General features: G+C 43.6%; 1 protein-coding gene across 1 annotated transcript in view; it reads left to right on the forward strand.

Annotated features, from left to right (window-relative positions):
- Positions 1-12,560: 12,560 nt before the first annotated feature.
- phf24 (PHD finger protein 24) overlaps positions 12,561-17,396 on the forward strand; it is a 36,309-nt gene continuing 31,473 nt past the window's right edge. The window contains exon 1 of the mRNA XM_030085009.1: positions 12,561-12,773. The gene's annotated coding sequence lies outside the window, so the exon portion shown is untranslated. The remainder of the gene's footprint in view (positions 12,774-17,396) is intronic.

The raw sequence follows: 17,396 nt of genomic DNA on the forward strand, positions 1-17,396 counted from the left end.
GTGTGAGGGGTGACACCCTGTCATTACACACAATCACCTTGGCGCCGCATCACGATATCAGCGGCAATGCTCTCATGTACTTCAGTAAGAAAGACGTGCTTAGCCTGCATGCATAATTGATCGAGTCGCTGAGATAGATGAAAGATGGATACGCTGTTGTGCACAATAAGAAGGCAAAGGAAAAAAAAAAAAAAAGAGGAAAGAAACATTTCCTTTTGGCCGAGCACTAATGTGAAAGGAAATGGACTGACGCTTATTGCAGATGCACAGTTATGGATGTCTTGTTTTGTGGGCAAAGCCGTTCTGGCCGTTGCCAAAATGGATGCACAATGGTCAAAAGGTCAAGAGGGTGTATTTTATAAATAGGTCTGCATATCAAGCTGTCCGCAGAAGATCTGAGCCCACGTTTGATTAAAGGAGAGGGTTCATTCTCCTTATATTCATTACATGTTTGAATTTGAATATTGTTAGGTTTTAATTTTATGCATTCAGAATTAAATTAGAGGAATAAACACAAAGAATTTAACCATCTGTTGCACATAGGTACAATAGAAAGACAACAGATTCATAAAAATAACAAATAAATTAAAGCATTTAGTTCCAATATCCTGGAGTCTGGAGGTTTTCTTTCTGAGTTAATAGATATTTTCATGAATTGGTTAATCTTATGAATGACTTAAACTGAGCAGATGGTGACAAGTGTGCTGTGGTACGTGGGTTAATCCACCTTTAGAGTCATATTGTGTAACTATTCTCACTCAAACTTTACTTTCTAATCCAGACGGGGATGAGATGACATACTGGTTAGCTCAGTGGAGAGTCTGTTAATATTCGCCTTTTGGGTGTGGCAGCTGGATTATGTTTCAGGATTATCTTGCTGAACAAAATGTGAAAGTACTTTTCATTGCAAAGCTTAATTTAAAAATCAATGTGAATAAGTTTTAGTTGAGAAAGCCTGAAGGATGTTAAGGATGATAACTTCTTGGTTGGCCTGTAAATGTAATCTAATCTCCTCATTAGTCTCAGTGCTGGCTGCACTGTTGGATGTACAAGAGCATGAGCCTCTCTAATCTATCTCGTTTTCTTTTTTTTTTTTCTTCCGTGTCGTTGCCATTGTCCAGATTCATTTGTGGAACAGCTGTATGTAGAATAACCAAAGCTAGAGGAACCTGTGGAAACCGAGATCAGCATTTATTAAGGGTGAAAGTTCAATCATGTCTTTGTGGTAATGTAGATAACAATCTGCCACCTGCAGCTCCATGTTCAGTTTAAATGTAGGAGAGGAGAGATATTTTCTATCATGATAACATGATACTTGGACGTGGCGGTGGTCTGCTTCTCGCTCGTGTTCCCGCTGTAGAGAACACGTTCCTGTCTTCAGCTGATGAGGTGAGAGCAGCAGAGCTGTACTCTGCCCTCTGAGTAATCTCAGTCTGCCTCAGCAGAGCCCTGAATTTAACCCTGTGTGGAAGGGATGAGAACGCTGAGTACGCACCAGGCACCATCCTCCAAAATCGGCTCCTGACCTTCCTCATTACGATCTTCAGCCCGACTGGGAGTGAAATCACTGAAGCCGTGATTCCAAAAGCTTGTTTGGAGCTTGAAACCAGAGAGATTAATGAGCAGATGGTATGGTTACAAAGTCTGGCTGTTAACGTTGCTTTGTGTTCATGTCTAAATGCATTTTCCTGACGACAGCGTCACAAAGTACCAAATCAATTCGAGACAACCTCAGATCTTGACTGGATTTGCAAAATCTGCCTAAATCTGTCTCTTTAATTTATTCGTTGCTATTTATACCTAAGAGTAATTGCTTGATGTCTTATGGGAAGCTTTTATCTGCGTGTGTCTGAACTTTGATCTGCGGCAGCATGCAACAAAAATAGATAAAAACACATCACTACGAAATGACGCCACTTAGCAGTATGCATAATACAAAAACAGGACTTGACTGATTATCATGCCTCAGATACGTTCTTCGGCTGTTTGCCTCGGGACGGATCAATTTTTTATCAGAGACAAAAGCTTTCTCTGCTCCTGAATCCACTCAGATAATGTGTACTTTTTCAACATTGATGGATTTTCGCTGTCTGAAAATGAAGATCATTCAATTACAAATGTCCAGACAAATCTGATCTGGGCCAAGAAAGTCTTTCTCTGATTAGTCATTCGATGGACGTGGGGTTTTTGGGGGAGAGTTTGTGGATGTGCATGGGATAAATATATTTTTATTGCATATATCCACTCTGAAATACATGCATTCGTAGCATCACTGTCTTCTATTTGACATTGTTTACTTTACAAGACTTCAGGTTCTCATTCTCTTTACAATGGGGGATGAATGGGGTAAATTTTCAGACCTGTCCCTGTTACTCCACCTAAGCCATAAACTGGCAGAAACCTGTGACACTTTCAATTTAATTCAAAAGCTCCAGCTGTCAGGCGATGCGCGTTAGGCCTTCCCTTCTCTCGGTCCTAATGGATCCTTGTGGTCCATAATGCCTTCGGTGCCAAATCCACTGTGTCAAGCTCTGGGGAGTGATGCTGAATAATGGCCCGTAGTCAGATCTGGTAATAAATCTACTATATCGAATGAGGACGTCAAATTGTCTGAGGAAAAAAGAACACATGCTTGAACCATTAATCAGCCTGAAGGATTGAGGAAATGGCCATGTACGAGCACATTTTAAATTCAATTTGGACAATGCTGAGATCGTGCAACACGTGATTTGCTAAACCGAGGAGTAAACAACGTTCAATCTGTCGGAGGCAATCCTCTGATCTGACTTGACAAGGAGGGGAAGACGGCAGCGTTTCTGCTCGAACCCTCATTTGGCAGGAAAGCTTGCTCAGCATCAGCTGGCAGGTAGCATCTGGATAAAAATCTCACCCAACTGTGCTTAGTCAGAAGGTAAGCCACTTGTCGCCGAGCGAGCGCCGTGACACGACAAAAAACAGCTGTTCTGAAGACGCGGCGCCGCTGCCAGATTAGCGAGTGTTCTGCATCTCTGCTTTGTCATAGCGCTGTGCGACTGATGGACAGGTAGATAAGAGATTAGCGTTTGGCAGCAGTCTATCGGATTTCAGCACATGGATGGAAATCCAATTACCACTTCATTCTATCATATCATGCCGGGGCGTGTGAGTGCGGGATAAGCTACTCCAGAGGAGAGACATCAGGAGTGGTCTTAAAGGAGACAAACACTCCACTTAAAAGCCTCACTGTGCAGTGAGTTCTTCATTTAAATAACAATAAAAACATTAAAGCGCGTCGTTAGTGACTGTAATAGGATGTATGTCTGAGGGGAACAAATGTGCCAGCAGGATATGGGTTCAGGAAGGATTTGATTTGATCCCTGAAATGTGCATTACACTGTAAGTGTGGAAATTTAGAGCAGCCAGAGACTTGAAACCCTTCACTGAACTGACTGCTGCTGTTGCTGCTGTTGGGTGTATGTCACACAATCAGTTTAAGACAGCAAAAGCTTTCAGGCTTTTGGGTTTCCGTTTACACCACAACAGTGTCTGGAGTCACTGAAAGCGCATATTTTTGAAAACGATTTCGAAGTTGGAACTTTTCAAAAACACTCTGTAGAAATGGGAGATGACACAACTTTTTGAAAACATTCCACCAGTGTTTCTGTGTACACAGGGGAAAACAGGACTTTTCTGAAACGTTGACATGACTTCCAGTCCATTTTCTGCTGGGACGTGGTATTTATAGCGTTGAGTCACCCGTTAATAACACCTGAGCTATCGTCTATCTACACACTCGCCATTGTTCGTGTTTATAACGTATTGTTCTCTGTGTGCGTGTGTGTCGTTTCATTACAAAAACAACCACCAACACCACCTTGTAGCCTGGCATGCTAACTACATCATTTTCAGTGTTTCATTGCTGTGAAAATGATTATGTAAAAAACTGTTTTCACTTGAGACGTCTCAAAAATAGGGCCTGAATGGTGTTTTTTTTTTTTAAATCTTTTTCAGATAGGAGCCATGGCTGTGTGGTAGTATGGCCGATCTGAACCTAATGGACTGACAACACCGATGAGAGTTGCAGTATTTATGACAGGAGCAAACAACAAAACAAAACGCAGGAATGTGCAAGAAAAGAAAAACATGTATTCATTTTGTCATGAATTTGAAATTTGCACACTTATTCTTCTTGTTTGAATAAGTTAGTAGATGAACTGCTGTTTCACGGAAATTATTAAGACCTGGTGTGACTGTCCAATGTTTTTATATTGATGATGTTGTATTGAACAAACCGTTTGAAAAATGCAACATTAAACTGGAGGATATAGGTATGCATGATGCATAACATCCATCTTTCATCCATAGCTTAGAAGATGAGAACATATTCATAACAGTATATACTATATATAGTGTGCACATGTTCCAATTTTTTCCACCTCCAGACAGGAGGGGTACATTCACACATTCCTCCCCCTCAGACGTTTCGAGTACCTGCACCGACACTCATTGCTCATATATTGACCAGCTGTGCACCTTCAAATAGCGGGTTGGTGTGAATCGGGAAGCCAAAACTGCACGGTGTCGTTTTAATTTTCCGTGATAAAGTGAAACTGGCCGACTCGGGAGCGCTGCGCCCGGCGAGAGAAGACGGCTTCAGACATGCTGTGTAAATCACTCACGGTGAACGATCGCAAACTCTCAGCACTGGAATCAAAAAGAAAATAAATAAAGAATAAAACTGGCTGACTGTGAGTGACTGTAAATGAATGATCAGTTGCCAGGCAACAGAGGTGGTTGTAGGCATCAACAGGTTTTTAAGAGCTGCTTCTCTTGGTTGGCGTGTGAAAAGAGGCCAAACCTGATCAATACGCAGGATAATGTGTGAATGAAAACCACATCATAACTGTTATAGATTGTCAGAAATACTGAAACAAAGTGATTTCCATGAGTTTATGCTCCTATAGTTCCTTCTCTTGAACATCTTGGTTTCACCATTAACAACGGTTGAGTGTGTGTGTGTGTGTGTGTGTGTGTGTGTGTGTGTGTGTGTGTGTGTGTGTGTCTGTGTGTGTGTGGCACTCTGAGTCCAAACATAACAAAAAACAGACATGGTGTTTACCAAATTTAGCTTCTGGCCATTCCTGGTGAAGTTTGTGGCACTCATCCTTCTTCCCTAATCCACAGAGTGTTTGGATGCGTGGCTGAGTCATCTCGCTGGTAATCTGATCAGCCGGGAACATCAAACAAAGCCGGGTGCCATTCACAGCCTCCTCTCTGGCTCCTGCTAAATCCCTCCACTCAAGTTCTTTCCATAAATGATTAGACAATATGTGCAGATACATTCATGCACGGGATTCCCTATAGAGTCACCAAAAGTAAAGCAACTTTGGCAGTTATATTCTGCAGCTGTTGTGCGGAGTGTATGTTTGACCGCTTTGACATTCCGCTCTCTGCTTTCTGTCCAGAGACGTGAGCTGAATTTAAACGGACACAGAGATGAAGATAAAGAGGTCCAGGCTGTTTCTTTTTATCTAGAAACATTTGTTACAAAAGTAATGACCTGCCATAGTGACATGGTGGGTATTATGCACACATGTGCATACACACACACCACCTTCAGTATATCACTTTTACTGGACTGTTAGACAAACTATTTATTTGCAGTAACTGAATGCATTTGTCCCAGTTGTAATTATAAAACCATACATTTGGAGAGCTGTAAACCTGTATAGATCAAGCTGTATAATTATATGGATTAAGTCACAGGCAGCTTTCAATGTGTTCTAATAAAAAGCTTCTATATATTTCACAACAATAGTCTGCCGTTGTGTTGAGGGTGTTATTATGAAAGAGTGGAGAGAAAGCTGCAGTGAGTTTGCTCACCTGTGCTGACCTTGTCAGACTTTATTGGATCAAACCGTACTTTTATAATTAATAATGACGGGGAAGGTTTCCAGCTTTCACAGACAATATTTTAAATATATTTCTGGAAAAAAAGAATATAGCATAGATATCTAAAATGATGAGAATGTCATATCGTTTGTAACCTGGAAGACTTTAACATGGTACTGGATGTGATTATAATAAAAGCAAATGCATGCAGTGATAACAGCTGTCTTTTTTATCTTTTGAAGCTACTGAGAACAATGTGTTGAAAACCCCAGGAAAAGTTTTTGGTTTACCTGCATTCTTTGACTAAATAAGGTGAAATGCTGTTTGCTTCTTCAGTAGTAAGTAATGCATTCAGTCTCTTCCACGCTGAGGGCCATGCCTCCCATTCAGAGAGGCTCAGATCAACATAATGTGTATTAATCATCATCACCAGGTCTTAAAGAAAGCTGCAGTCAAGGTTTTTTCTTTATCTGTGAGGCTGAAGGAGTTCGGGCAGCTTTCAGGAAGCAGCAACACACTGCAGCAGAACAAGAGCCATGCAGGAAACGTACATGCTGTATGTACATTAGAAAAAAAAAAACATGGTAATTCATGAATTATTCACAAGAAAACAGAATGAAACAGGAGAGTTTGGAATGAAATATGAGAGCGGCGCATACGGAACGACGTGGGATGAAAACCGGGGCTGTACACAAAGAAACCTGAGATTAATGAAAGCTGAAACACGATGAAGGTGAAGCGTCTTAACTTCACTGCAAGCCCCCCTGAAGTCGATACAGCCTTATGAAAATGTTGCATTAAACTCTCGAGTGAGGGCTCGTTTTTTAATCCAGACTAACATTTAAAAGCCTTTAATTGGAGCTCACAACACAGCTCTGCCCGAGGGACTGGTCGCCTCGCGGGATCCCAGCTGGAGCAGTCGGGACTGCAAATGAATTGGAAACAAGGAAGAGAAACCGTGTTTCACTTTCCTCCACTGATTTATGCTGGATTAGCGGTTCTCACAGGATTATTATTATTGCCATGGTGTGTTTTTTGTGTCACAGCAGGGATAAGAAAGCTACTAACACAGATTGTGTTTTATCTGCTTGTCACATTCTATCTTCTGTCCTGAAAGCATTCATATTTAATGTCAAACGGGTTTTGTTAAGAGGCAGGCTGAGATGCACCTCTCAGTGCTTCTTGGTTCACTGGGACGGTGTTCAACAAGGTTTGGGTGACGGCATTTCACTGGACACTGACTGTCGTGTAATCAAACCTATGGCTTCAAACATGGTTATGACTTTAAACAAAAAAAAAAAGAAAAAAAGGTTCACAATTCTCTGCCTCTCGTTTCCAAACTGACTGAGTGTAAATGCGTACAAAAGAAGCATATACCGTCCAGTTTACCATACGGCTGAATTTTCAGTTGATATGACTTGGATCAAAATTAATACTTTTATTGTGGATTATTTTTAGGTAGTCAATACCAAGATTCTTTCTCCTTGAAGATAATCCTGTTTTCTGAACCAGCTTTTACCAACCCTGAATGGAGATTTCTTACCATCCTTCTATGCTTCCATTTATTTTCTCAACTCGTTTAACCCAAAATATACCTGTAGTTTCCACTTTGAAGCAAACTGCATATTGTGTTGAAAATTTTATTATATCATACATAAATGAAAAAAAGGTTGATTTCCTAATCATTTGGAATTTTTGGGAATAAGGACGAGTTTGTTATTCTGACTCAACAGTCACTGACTCACATGTACTGTAAACCGATGAACAGTAATCCTTTGCAATTTAGATTTTCCTGGGAGCATATTTCAAGTTTAACCAAGCCAAATCACAGTTAAACTTTACATTACACGCCTCTCTGATCTTAACTTCATGAACATACATTTATCACTAAATCATTAAATTATAAAAAAAAAATGAGAAAAAAATGTTCAATTCTGTGGAACACTGTCACATGGGAGCAAAAAAAAACTCAACATTTTCTGGGAATAACTGTCATCGTTATGGATGTGCTTTTCCCTTCAGTGAATCAATCACAATCAGTATACAAGCAAAACCATTGATAAATGTGGCCACTTACCACCACTGGATGAAGAGGAAGTCGACCAGCTGTAGCAAAAAGGCTTCAATCTGCATAATTTATTATTATATCCTAAGCAGTGTGGACCTGAAGCAGAAGCTGTTGTATCAAAGTTCCGCCCAAAACAAACACCTTGTGACTGTTGAATGTAGTTCTGACAATTCTGACAGAACCAAAATGAATCAAACTGACGGGAAACATCTGAACAATAATCAATATGAGAAAACAAAGACCTGTACAACCGATCATTTGTGGCGACATGCAGTGATATTGTCATTTATGTGTGGTTGATGTGTGATCAATGGTCTCAATCTTCAATTTATCTTATATGAACACTTAGAAATCATCAAACTCTCCTATTCAGTATGGAACAAGAAGCATCAGGACTACACCAGTGGGATGCAGGAGCAAAAAAAAAAAAGAAGTAGCCGCACTGTGTGATTCCTGTTTTCCACCCACGCCAGTCTGTCTGTCATGTTCTGATGAGCTTACTTTTCCTTGATTATTGTCAGCCAACAGCCAACAAGTGTTTCCTGTAATGACCAAACTACTCCTTTAGCTGCTCAGCACACCCAGCTGCTGCGGAGCTGAACCTTCAGGGTAGCTTCTGTAGATGTTGACTGTCAGAAGGCCTTTAGCAAAGAAAATGAAACGTATGGCGTGAGCTGGCTTTTCTGATTCTTTATGGTTACTATATTCAGTTAGCTGGTGGACTGCCCCCCAAAAATCCGATCGGCATGTGGTTGGGGGCTTATTACATATAAGTACTTGGTTAAAAAGTACTCTCGCTAATTGCTGCTCTCACGGTGACAGACTGTAAAGCGGCCGGTACAATTACAGCTCACTTAAATGGACCAATCAGGTGCCATCACGCCAATTGTTCTCGTTCAGAAGGGAAAGTAATTCCGGGCTGAAAAACCAATGATTACGGTGCTCCAAAAGTCCAGCCTCAGATCCATGAGAATGCCATTAAGCATGCAGGCAGCCTGTGGATGGACTGTTAATACTGACAGACTGCACCGCTGAGACCATCACAATGAGGCTGAAAGGGGAGCTGAGGCCATCTTTATTTGCTTTCTCAACCTAATTCCTCTGTTTTAAGTGTTCTGAGTTCGGCCCTGCCTCGGCAGTTTGTCTGCATTTTAATAAAGACTCTACTATTAAAGTGCACAAAAGGTTAGATTTAAATGGATATTCAGATGGGTTTGAGATCAACCTAGTCAGGTTGTGTCTAGATGTGTAAAATGTCTGAAAAAATTCCCCATTTATGGGGAAATATTCTGTCTTGAAGAAGAGAGGAAAACATGTGGCTGTCAGGGAAGTAGCGAGGTCAGCTTACCACCGCCACGCACCGCATCTGACCATCTCCTCTCATTCCCCCCTGCTGAGAAAAGAGGCCGAGCGTCTTCAGACCCGTGTGTCCGCCGGGGTCAGTGTGCACTCACATCCTCATCATTAATGCATGGCTATCCATTTGAACGAGCAGGCTGTGGAACAACGCAGTGGGACCCGGTGCATACAGCTGTTCATACATTAACCATACAGTGCGCGCCGCTGCGGACGGGCACTGGGGAACCTCCCCTTCGCCGTAATGGCACTGACTCAGCTGCTCTCCACGTGAGCCGTCATTTCTCCTTCACATGTAATTTATCACTGTTTCGGTTTGGATTTCTCAGGTATTATTGTGTACTTCAGGGCTGGGTGGCTCTTTAGCTATAAAATGTTCATATTTTGTGGGGAAATGCATCATTAAGCTGTATATTTCAATCTAATTCCACTTCATCTGATTGAACAGCTGGGATCAAAGACATTTTACAATAAAGGAAAACTGTATATGAATAAAATATTTAATTAATGTTATGGTTGTTGTAATTTTGTGGATTTAAAAATGAAACTTTTTTGTTAAAGTTCATTGTCATTTGCTCTTGTCAGGCTAATGTGATTCAAGTTCTAGGTTCATAAATGCAAATTCATGTGAATTGATTTTTACAGAATCCATGAAAAATATAAAACATAACTGACAATTCAAAAACAGTCCATATTTCCCACTCTGGTTATTACTTAGTGTTTGCTTATGTCCGTTTTGCATCACGGTACTACTGAAAGACCGCATGGCCTCACCTCAAACATCTAAATGTTGATGTAAACTTGATTTATTCCTTGTATACAGAAGTAGCAGAAAAGCAGAACTTCCTCTACCTCCACAATATACATTTCCATGTGGGCATCACAGAACATCATCTCTACAACTGTGGCCTTATCTGAAACATTTTTGGGAACAAAACGTTCAGTTCTTTCAGACGTTCTGTCTTCCTTGGTGTTCATCCATTCATTACCATTTAGTAGCAGGAACAGTCTCTGATACAACCTGAAAGCACAACTGGAGACTGTTCCGACCAGCCTGAGGGTGTATGCGGTGGGTTTTTTTTTCAGTTTTTTTTTTACACCAATCTTCACACATTTCTCTCACTGACTTTATTCTTGGCTCGATGTCCAGAGAGAGTTTTAAGGGTTTATAGCTGGTGAAATGTGGACTCGTGGTGTTTACCTTATTTGATTTGAAGTTGTTGATGTGAGGCAGCTCTCTTGGTAGGGATGCTTCCATCCATTCAGTTCAGGGTCATAGGATGCTGTAGCCCTTTTAAGATAACTTAAGGTAAAGGCGGGATACACACCAGACAGATTAATGTTTCTGTAATGCTGAGAGAATCCAGAGTACCAGGAGAAAACCCATGCTTGAGCAGAAAGAACATGCAAACTGGAGGCCTGGCCTCAAACCAGTGGAGCTTCCCTCTATGTCTGTAGCAGAGCCAGAGTTGGGGCAAGGGGGCGGTCGCCCCAGGGCCCACAAGGTCATAGGGCCCCGTTTCATGTGATGCGTTCACATTTACTCGTAAATAAATTATTATAATAAAATGTGCAGTGTGTGCGAGAAGGTATACGCACATGATTGTGGGTTCCAATTTGCCAATTCTTACATTACGACTGTCCATGAATGCATCAGAGCTGTAAGCCAGCGCTGATTGGCTGCGCGGCATGAACGAGTTTTTTCTTTTGCACTTGATCTGAACTCTTTGGTACAAAAAACACGATGCTAGCCGCTAGCGGTGCTACCCAAAAACTAACATCGGAGCCATTGGTGAGTCAGTGAAACCTTCAAAAATATTATCTTTATCAGAATGCTGTGGTCTTGAACACCTGGTTATTTGAAGGTGCCTTGTGTTGCTCTCAACTATAAGAGACCGCCGAGTCTATTTTTTTTCTAATATACGTGAATTCCTAAAGACAGATAGCTGTGTCTATATCTATCTCTATAAATTGTGTAATTTTAGACCAGCTGTGCTCATTTTATATTTAAGCTGTATCAAAGATGGTACAGATTTAGCCCGTGACTTTTGTATCTTGAGTTTTCAGCACCATGGACAGCGGACGCTCAGAGATTGACAGCTGTCAGGCTGCAGTTGTGTGTGTGTGTGTGTGTTTGTGTGTGTGTGTGTGTGTGTGTGCGTATGTGTATTTGTTCTTCAGAACAAGTTTGTGAACTGGTTTGTGACTTTATTCTGCTTTCTGAGGCATAGAGGTTTGCTTGGCTCAATAAAAGTGAGCATTAGTGTGTTGTTTGAAGGTAGCATGAGGCTTGAATGGTAAAATTACTATCATAAGGGCCCATCGAGAATGCTCCGCCCCCTCTGTACTGAGACCCACGCTCCGCCTCTGCTCTATGTAATCTGGTTTTCATACAGAGTCCAAAGAATTCCTGATGGATTATTAATTCTGTTTTTTGACTCAATTTGTCACAATTGAAATGTTTATTTATTGAAATGCCTGTTTTAGTTATAACTTCATTTGTACTTCCCTTCCTCTTTTTGTCTTCAGCAACAAAAAAAAAACATTTATGTTCCATAATTTCTCCTCTGATTTCAAGTTGCAAACTGGAATATTTTCTATAGCCTGCATCTCCTAAAAAAAGAAAGGGTCTGGAGGGTGAAGTTAATCTGTGGTGTGCAGATGCAGCTCTGCGAGCATCAGATGCCTGCATGTCACACATATGCTAAATTCTACCTCCAGGCTCCTCTCGCTGTCAGACATCCCCTCTACATCCTCTCTCAAATCTACTGAAGCCAACTGTGCCTCTGAATGCTTAAAATTCCCGAGTAAAATAATTGGCTGGTGAGGAAACATCCACTCCAGCGTCACTGGGATTTGCGTAAAAGTGCGTCCAATCCACGCCTCCCGCGTCTCGTCCGGGGTTCGAGAAGTTATGAGGCTTGAATGATCGGGACTGAAACTCACACACAGAGGGAGGGCCCGGGGACGTGATGGCCATAAATCCGTGATTTAACTTCAGTGCGAGTCTCCAGCAGGCTGCGTTCCTCCTCCTCTCACGCCGAGGGAGTATTTCAGGGAAGGAGGGAGGGAAGGAGGACGGGAGGGAGGGAGGAGGGGAAATAAAGGAGAAAGATTTCAGCACCGGAGCTGTCCGCCGCCGCCGTCTCGGAGAAGACTCTTTTTCTTCTTCTTTCTCCAAACTAAATAAAGAGGCGAAGGGAGGAAAGAGAGGAGGCTGCTCGTGCCTGTAAATCCTCCTGTGTGGGACCGCGCGAGGGATAATAAACTCCTGAGCCATCCATCTCACCGACGGGCGTGAAGAGGCGCGCATACTTCATCCGAGCCAAGTCTTTTGCCATGCCGGACGGCCGGGCTTGAGGCTATAGGAAGGATAAAGTCCGCTACCTCCCCCTCCTCCTCCTCCTCCTCCTCCTCCATCCTTCTCCCTTCTCTCCTCCAATAAGTCGCGGTGAACACCACCATCCAGCCCGTACCGGTGAGTCCGCGCTCCAAGGCGCATCTGCTTATCCTTTTACAACTGCCGCTTAAAATAAATTGAAAAAAAAAAAAAAAAAACATAGTTACATAACAAACTGCCACGCTGAGCTTGGTTTAGGTGTAAATGTGCTTGGAAAGCCTGGTAACATTCTGCTCGCTGTGGAAGCGTATTTGGGTCAGCATCCGTCTGGGTGTGGATGCGCGCAGCGGTGGATTTTGGTAAAACTACGGGAGTTCAGGGGAGCTTCGGCTGCTTCTTTTTCACCCCCCGACTGGCGCATTGGTGCGAAAAAAAAGGAAAGAATGAAAACACGGGAGCTCTTGGACTATAGTTAGCGCGCGCACGTCATTGGGGGGATAACTGTTAAAGCACCAGTCTGCCCTCTTTTTTTTTTCTGGTGACCTTATGCAGCAAGTTGAAACCAATTGCTGTCAGATTCTGTAACTACTGCTATGGTTGAGCAATTTGCAATCCTGTCGGCAGCAGACACTCTGGCTGCAGCTTTCTCCAGCTGCTCTGTGCACTTTTTTCCCCCCTTTTCCATTCGAGCACTGTCCCACAGGGGACTGCTGCTGTCCATTAAGCTCTCCATCAGTCTTTGTTTACAACCCCGTTGTCTGTGGCCCATGCAAGGTCCGGCAAACAAGCCAATTTTGGTGTTAACCTTGGAGTGAGTCCTGCCCCGCAGCCTGTGACAGATCCCCCCCCTTTGCAGCCCCTGAGCCTTCTTCACCTTGCTGCCTGCTCCACGCTCATTGTCCGATTCCTCTCAGAGCTGGCACAGGCTTTCTGCCTGGCAGCGCCTGAATGCCAACACGATGTCTCCAGTCTAACGATGCATTGAGATTTAAATTCCTCACCCATTCAGGCATTTCTCGCTATTTTTGAGGGGTGATGGAGGTTGGATTTGTTCACAAGCTGTATTTCAAACCTCTGGCAGCCTTGCTTCTTTTTTTTTTTTTTTTTTTTTTTTTTAAATGTTGCTGTGGAAAGAGACGAGGCAATGAAATGCCAGAGGGAAACATTATTTTCCATGCACGCATCAGTGTAGTCCTTCCAGAAGCGAGAAGGAGTCAGATCAGTGCACGCCGAGGGGAGCCGAAGCACAACAACTACCACTGAGCTCTGTGATTTGATTTGGGGGATCTCTGTGTGTCCCGCTGCACGTACATCTGCGTGTTTCAGATGGGCTGTTAATGATTCCACTCGCAGGCTATTACAGGGATCCGGGTGAACTCGTTAGTGTAATTAGTTCCAGGTCTTTGGTTCCCCAGTCTGTGGGTGAGATCTTCAGCTGAGGGCGGATTCATTCCCATGAAAAAGCATGCTTTGTGGACCTCCCATTCAAAAACTCTTACCCCCCTCCTCTTCTCCTCTCCCCTCTGAAACGAGGAATGAAAAGGAGGACTGGTTGGGATTCTAATCAGCACATACCAGTGACATCCAACAGCTTTGGGAAGGGAACCATACAGTGCGAGAAACATACACCCACAGAATGTGAGAGAAGAGCCAGATACAGTTTAGCAGCCTTATTTTAGGCTTTCAGGACACAGAATGCACCAGCAGACTTTAGCGGGACAGACGAATGTGTCTCTGTGGAAAGATTGGGGTTTGGCTGATGTGGAATTTGAAGACGAGCTGAATAGATCAGAAACCAAACTTCCTGTAAAAACGCTGGGTACATTTATTGCTCCGAGCCAGTGAAAATAACCGATCCAAGAAGGAACATTTCCAGCCCTGCTGCTGAGTTGCTAACAAGACATGTCCACACTGCAGCTGTAGTCTGTGAAAAACAACTGAAACAATCGAAAGTGTTAAAGTCCCACAAGGCTGAGAGAGAGTGTCAATGCAAATTACTCAACACGTACTGGCCTTCCCAGAAAATGCTTTTATATATTCAACCGGGCAAATTTGGTTTAGGCTGCATCTTGAGCAGATCTATATCACCCATCTCTGAAGGTGAAGTTACTTAAGCTAAACTGTCGGACAGGCCACTCAGTCACGTAAATACAATGACCTTGTAATGCATCTCGTCTGAGAGGAATATCAGCCTCACCAATCGAATGGCCCCGAGTCATACAGAAGGAAGTACAGCTCAAACCCTGTAAACATGTTTATTAAACTATCTGGAAATACAATGGCAAAGGCTGGACTGGTCAGACTTTTGGATTATCTTTTTCAATTGTGTACACAGAGTTTGATGCAGGCACTATTATGAAACCGACTGTTTGGATTGGCATCAAATTGCCTGAATTTCCAGAGATAGTCACATATTGGAAATTCAAAATTATATTCTAACATCCTCCCCAGTGTTAAAAACCCAAATAATCTATTTTAAGACTCCCTTTGAAAGTTCTTAATATTGTTAGTTTGTTAGTTTTTATTTTTCCGGTCACTGCACATTCAAATGTAATATATCTATATATACATATACAAGTACATCCACACACATACACATATGTGCATAATTACATACACATACATATATACTGACCGAAAGGGATTAGGCTGAAGTTTAAACTTATAATCGCCTATCCCCCATTAAATTCTAACAAAATTGAAGATGGCACATACAATAAACTGTCATTCGATCACCAGTTTTATACACTGCAGAAACAACATTATAAAACAAATTATAACAGCAATGATAAAGTGACTGATACAGTAATAATGAAATAACATGACGCAGTATAATTTACTTATTCTTCATTAGAAAGCTAATCCACTCTACTCGAGCACTTTATAAATTTAAGTTTATAATATCAAATCAATGAGGACATCATGAACATCAATATTCAAAAGTTACATTCTGAAGTATTTGAATATTCATATTGGGTCTTTCTGAATGTGATTTGCATGTTCTGACTTTCCCATTGTAGAGTTTCTTTGGATTTTCTGTTTTCTTTCTATATCTTAAGACATATTTATTTAGTTAACTGGAGACTATGATTTACACCCGTGTGTGTGTATGTGTGTGTGGTGTTAGACTTTTTCCAGTGATGTACTGGAGATGTGTACTAGGCCTTTCACCTGGCGATAGCTGCGACTCCAGCTCCCTGCCACCCTGATGAGACAGCTGTCATGTCTTCGAAATGAATCAAATGTTTAATCGTCCAAATATGTCAAAATAAAAGCAAAAATTGACAATATTCCAAGGGATTGTGCAGTTGCATGACTGGTTATGGTGAATGGAGTTAACTTATATCATACTTTTCCCACTGATTTAACAGACACCAAAGAGCCTTACAATGTTAAAGGGCAACTCCGCCAATGTTATCATAAAGTCAGCTCGTCTACCATCTTCAGGTGGGTCAGCTGACAGTTTTCGCTAACGTAGCCACAATTAGCTTGAATGGGAACGTTGCAGCTCCTCTCCCCAGCAGAGAAGCACTTTGAGTCAGCCTCGGCTGTCACGGCGCCTGGGCGTCTGACTCACCGGGAGGCTGCATAAAGTCAGCTTGTCTACCGTCTTCAGGTGGGTCAGCTGACCCACCTGAAGATGGTCAGACAGCCAGGGGCGGCCGGCGCGTGTGTCCGGTCGCCTGCCTGCGGAGCCGGGCCTGGAGGCTAGGCCGCTGGGTCAGTGGAACTGTCCGAAACGGCGGCGGCGCTGGGCACCGTGCCGGGCGGGGGGCCCCGTGGCGGCCCTGGATTGCCTTTCGGTCCGGGGTTGGATGCTCAAAGCTCTGCTCTGCTCTGCTCTGATGAGATCTGCTGCGCTTAGCTCTTCTCTGACACTGTGCTGACTTAGCCACAATTAGCTCGGATGCTGGAGCCTCTCCCGTCAGCCGCCCCACGGCCCGCGGACGGCGCTCCTCGCCCGGCTTGGAGACCTCCAGAGACTCTCGGTGAGGAGAGACTTCCAGGAGCACCCCGGGGTTGGATGCTCAAAGCTCTGATATGATGGGATTTGCTGCGCTTCTCTCTTCTCTGACACCGTGCTAACTTAGCCACAATTAGCTCGGATGGGAACGTCACGGAGCTCCTCTCCTCCTCCGTGGTTATGCGGCGGGTCCCCGCGTGCTCTGCGGCCGGCACGGAGCATGTCTGGGAGCAGAGATCCGGAGCTCTCCCGTCAGCCTCCGTGGAGCAGCTCCGGGCCGTTTACCCAATCGGCCCCAACTCGGCCCCTGGAAGCCGCGGCCTGCTTCACGCGCCTCCGTGGAGCAAGCCGCGGCGCGGCAGTTCCGGATCCCCGCTCCCGGGCGGAGACGCGCTCCGTGCCGGCTGCGGAGCACGCGGGGACCCGCCGCATAACCACGGAGGCACGTGAAGCAGGTCGCAGCTGCTGGAGCTCTCCCGTCGCCTCCGTGGAGCAGCTCCGGGCCGTTTACCCAATCGGCCCCAACTCGGCTCCTGGAAGTCAGGCACCCAGGTGCCGTGACAGCCGAGGCTGACTCAAAGTGCTTCTCTGCTGGGGAGAAGAGCTCCAACCTTCCCATCCGAGCTAATTGTGGCTAAGTTAGCGAAAACTGTCAGCTGATCCACCTGAAGATGGTAGATGAGCTGACTTTATGATAACACTGGCGATGGATGAAGAAATATAGCCGAAATGAGCGATTTTGCAGAGATTATGTCCCGCGCTAAAGCTCCATTGCCGTGGCCCCCGCTAAGTGCGGC

Source organism: Salarias fasciatus (assembly GCF_902148845.1).
Source record: "Salarias fasciatus chromosome 7 unlocalized genomic scaffold, fSalaFa1.1 super_scaffold_4, whole genome shotgun sequence".
Taxonomy (NCBI): Eukaryota; Metazoa; Chordata; class Actinopteri; order Blenniiformes; family Blenniidae; genus Salarias; species Salarias fasciatus.